The 4,492-nt window shown below is 42.7% G+C and overlaps 1 non-coding gene across 1 annotated transcript; it reads left to right on the top strand.

The window, feature by feature from the left end:
* The first annotated feature begins 690 nt into the window (after positions 1-690).
* Positions 691-809, top strand: LOC121822640 (5S ribosomal RNA). Its single transcript, XR_006063812.1, has one exon. It is a non-coding gene; the product is annotated as a 5S ribosomal RNA (ribosomal RNA).
* The last annotated feature ends 3,683 nt before the right edge of the window (positions 810-4,492 follow it).

Here is a 4,492-nt window from a genome sequence, read left to right as displayed (position 1 = left end):
CTTTCTTCTCTTCGTGGCATCTGCTTTATGGTCTAGTTGGGAGCAGCAATCACCTTGAAGGGAAATGTTCTCAGTCCTTTAAAGAATGCTTGAGTAGCTCCCCTGGTTATATAAATGTCAGCTGAGTAGGCCTCCTGGTCCCCAGAGAAGGACATAACAGGACACACTGTACTTTGAGCTGGTGAGGAAAGGTTAGCTCTCATCTGGGGGGAGGAATGGGTGGTGCGGAGCCATGGGGAGGGCTGTGTGTTGAACATAATTGCTTGGTCAAGAATGATGAACATTTTAATTCTCCAATTTCTTGGCCTGCTTCACTGGCTGCTTTTGGATCATCCACTTTGTAAGAAGAGATCCTATTGTTAGATAAGCCTGTGTCTCAGGCTGGGCTAATAATCTTCCCCTAAGGACTTGGTGTTGCTAAAGTGGACTTTTCCAAACAGTAAAAAGCAGACTCTTACACAAATAGAAAAGAGGCATGTCAAAGAGGTTGTGTGACTTATTAACTCATGAAGAGGCCAGCAAGACTTGGAAAATGCGGGACAAAGGAAAGTCTGAAGGTTACATATAGGTACTCTGGAATCTGTAGTGAATTTGCTAATGGATGCAGAATGGTTACACTCCCAAGGAACAATAAAAGATAGTACCTGAGATCGTGATTTCTATCAATTATTTCTATGGGAAGAAAACTTGGTCTATGGCCATACCACCCTGAACGTGCCCGATCTTGTCTGATCTCGGAAGCTAAGTAGGGTCAGGCCTGGTTAGTACTTGGATGGGAGACCGCCTGGGAATACCAGGTGCTGTAGGCTCAAAAAAAAAAAAAAAAAAAAAAAAGAAAGAAAAAAAAAAGAAAACTTGTTCACAGTGCTTGTCTCAGTTACTTTTCTATTGATGTGAAGAGACACCATAACCAAGACAACTTATCAAAGAAAATGTTTAATGGGATTCACAGTCCCAGAGGGTTGGAGTCCATGATAATCACTGTGGGGAGCAGGGTGGCAGGCAGGCAGGCAGGGCACTGGAGCAGGACCTAAGAGCTTACATCTCAGTCTGAAAGTTGGTGGTAGAACGAGAGCTAACTTGGGATGGCATGGGCTTTTGAAACCTCAAAGCCCACCCCCAGTGACACACTTCCTCCAACAAAGCCACCCTCATAATCCTTCCCAAACAGTTCTACCAACTGGGGACCAAGTGTTCAAATCTATGAGCCTATGGGGTCATTCTCATTCACACCACCACAGTGCTATATGGACAACAGTCATTTCTACCATCTTTCTACAGATCTATACACCTGGAAGTGTATAAAGCAGCCTCACTGATATGAAGACAACAGACAGAACACAGCTGTACAAATCAGAAAAGTTCTAAAAGGTCCTCTAGGTGGTGCCTAGCACTCCCAGTAATCTCCCTAATCAAAGATTGGTTTTGATTGTTTCAGTGTTGAAGATGGAACTCATACATGCTAGATGTCTCAACCATTGTTCTATTACTGTGAAGAAACACCATGGCCAAGGCAACTCTTTTAAAAGAAAGAATTCTGTTGGAGGCTTGCTTACAGTTTCAGAGGCTTAGTCCATTATCGCCAAGACAGGAAGCATGGAGGCGATCATGATGCTAGAGCAGTAGCTGAGAACTACATCCTCATTCACAGGCAGACAGAGGCTTGGGCTTTTGAAACCTCAAAGCCCACCCCCAGTGACACACTTCTTCTAGCAAGGCCACACCTCCTAATCCTTCTAATCCTTTCAATAGTGCCACTCCCTGGTTGCTAGGCATTCAAATGCATGAACCTATGGGGGGCATTCTTATTCAAACCACCACATTCCACTCCCTTGTACCTGCAGGCTTGTAGCTATATCATAATGTAAAAATGCTTTCAGTCCAAAAGTCCCCATAGTCTATCACAGTCTCAACACTGTTTAAAAGTCCCAAGTTTAAAATCCCTTCTGAGACTCGAGTCAATCTCCTAACTTGTAGCTCCCATTTATGCAGGCCTTGTGTGGGCAAAGAGCATCTCGGTGGGGCCCTATTTACTTTACCAGGAGGGCAAGTGGAGGTCAGGTTGTTTGGCCTGCACATTGGCAGGGGCACCAGGGAAAATGCATTCTCTTAAGTCTGGAGTTCCCTCCATGGTAAATGTTGACACACTGGATAAATCTCAGTGAAAGGAGACTAGCAAGTGAGGGGGTGAAAGTATAGAATTAGAAGAATGGACTAGACTAGAGAATGGAATTAGGATCAAATTAGACTACAATTCCTCTCCTTCCTGTTTGCTGGAGGTACCAACTATACCACAGTAATGCGGTCTGCAGATTGCAGCTGAGTGAAATTCTGCAGACTTGCATCTGTATGCATTGAATTGGCAGCCATGTGTTGTTGCACGAATCCTAAATGGTCTTATAATAAAAACCCAGAGCCAGATATTGGGGTAAATGATGAAAGACCAGAGAGACAAAGGACCAAGCCACAGCCACTTCTCACCTTGCCAACTCCACGAATCCCCTGACTGAACGCCCCTGAGTCCTCAGCCGAAAAGGCTCGAGGTTTTGTCTCACCATGCCTTATATACCTTTCTCCACCCAGCCATATCACTTCTTGTCTCAACCTTCCTAGTGCTGGGATGAAAGGCATGGAATCTCAAATGCTGGGATTAAAGGTGTGTGTCACCACTGCCTGACCTCTATGGCTGATTCTGTGGCTGGCTCTGTCCTCTGATCTTCAGGCAAGCTTTATTAGAGTACAACAAATTATCACCACAATGTGTCCTGCAGCTTCCTTGGCTCAACTACAAGTCCATTGTAGGTTCTGAAGGCTGGTGGGGGAGCGGGTAGGTCACAGCTGTCTTTACCCAGGGAATCACTCTTCCCTGACCTCACAGCCTGCCCAGAGCTATACCCCTGTTCACTTCCCCAGGGAAGTGATAACCCTGGTTACACATTCAGATTGCTATTTCTGAGCACATCCCTAGCCTTAGAAGACTGAAGAATTTTCAGCAACTGGGGAAACCAGGGGATTCTACACACATCTCCTTGAACTCCTGCCACTCTGAAAGAAAAAGAGAGAGAAATCTCTGCAAATAGAGCAGCTTTTAGAAGTTTCTCTCCCTTTATCTTCAGCCAGGACTGCCTAAAACCATTCTCTAGCTTCATTGCTGTTTGGTGTGGTATTTCAAATATGAGAATGCCTCAGCAACTGTCTGTAGTTCTCTTGAATTAAAAAATGATAGTGCTCTTTTGTTAGGGCCTCTCTAGGAATGTGGTGAACTTATTTCCTGTGGGTTTTCTTTCGCCTTCTCTAGACTGACCTTCCTCTGCGTGTATTTGGTGAGAAAGAACCTTTAAAATAATTGAGTGGAGAAAATTGGAAAGATGGCTCAGCAGTTAAGAGCACGGGCTGCTCTTGCTGAGGACCCAGGTTCAGTTCCAAGAACCCACATGGTAGCTCATAACCATCTGTAATTCTAGTTCCAGGGGACATGACATCCTCTTCTCATCTCTATGGGCACCAGGCACATACATGGTACACATACATACATACATGCAAAACATTCATACATATAAAATAAAAATAAAGGTTTTAAAATTAAAAAATAAATGTTAAGTGGAGATACAGTTCACATATAAATCTTATGTTCATTAAGTGATTTTTAGTATAGTCTCAAAGTTATGCAATCACCATTATGACCTAATTTCAGAGCATTTTTGCCATCCCTAAAATAAACTCTGTAACTATTAGCAATCATTCCTGTTTTTCCCAACTACCATCTTACTTTCTGTCTCTCTAAGTTTGCCTCCTCTAGATTTTTATGTAAGTGAACCAATAACACTGTGAGACACTTTGAGTCTGGCTTCTCTCACTTAACATAATGTTCTCAAGGTTCCATGCCTGTATCAGCATATAACTCCTTCAATGATGAACAGTATTTCATTGTGTGTATAAACTACCCTTCATTTAACCATTCATTACTTGATGGTCATTTTGGCTATTAGAAAAGTATCGCTATGAACATTCAGGCACACATTTTATATGAACATATATTTTCAATTCTCTTGGATATTTACCTGGAAGTATACTTCGTGGGCTGTATGGTAACCCTTTATTTACCATCTTCATGAATTGCCAGCCTATTTTTTTAAAAAAAAAACCACAATTTTACACTTTCATCAGCAATTTATGTCGATTCCAATTTCCCTACAATCTCTCCAACACTTGTTATTGTCCATATATTTTTATTAGAACCGTGTTGGTAGATGTGAATATATAGCTGGTTTTCTGGATCTCTAGGCTCTACATTTGCAGTCAACCAACTGTGTATCAAAGAATATGTTCTAAAGACTCAGACCCAGGGACTGCTGTGTACTGGGCAAGCACCATGACACTAAATCACACACATACCCATTAAAAATGCACCTGTGGGCTAGGAATATGCCTCAGTGATAGAATGCTTGCCTAACATGTACAGAGCTCCATGTCTAATCCTCTTCACCAAACA

The sequence above is a fragment of the Peromyscus maniculatus genome, chromosome 14, assembly GCF_049852395.1.
Source record: "Peromyscus maniculatus bairdii isolate BWxNUB_F1_BW_parent chromosome 14, HU_Pman_BW_mat_3.1, whole genome shotgun sequence".
Taxonomy (NCBI): Eukaryota; Metazoa; Chordata; class Mammalia; order Rodentia; family Cricetidae; genus Peromyscus; species Peromyscus maniculatus.
This window is presented reverse-complemented; position numbering and strand designations above follow the sequence as displayed.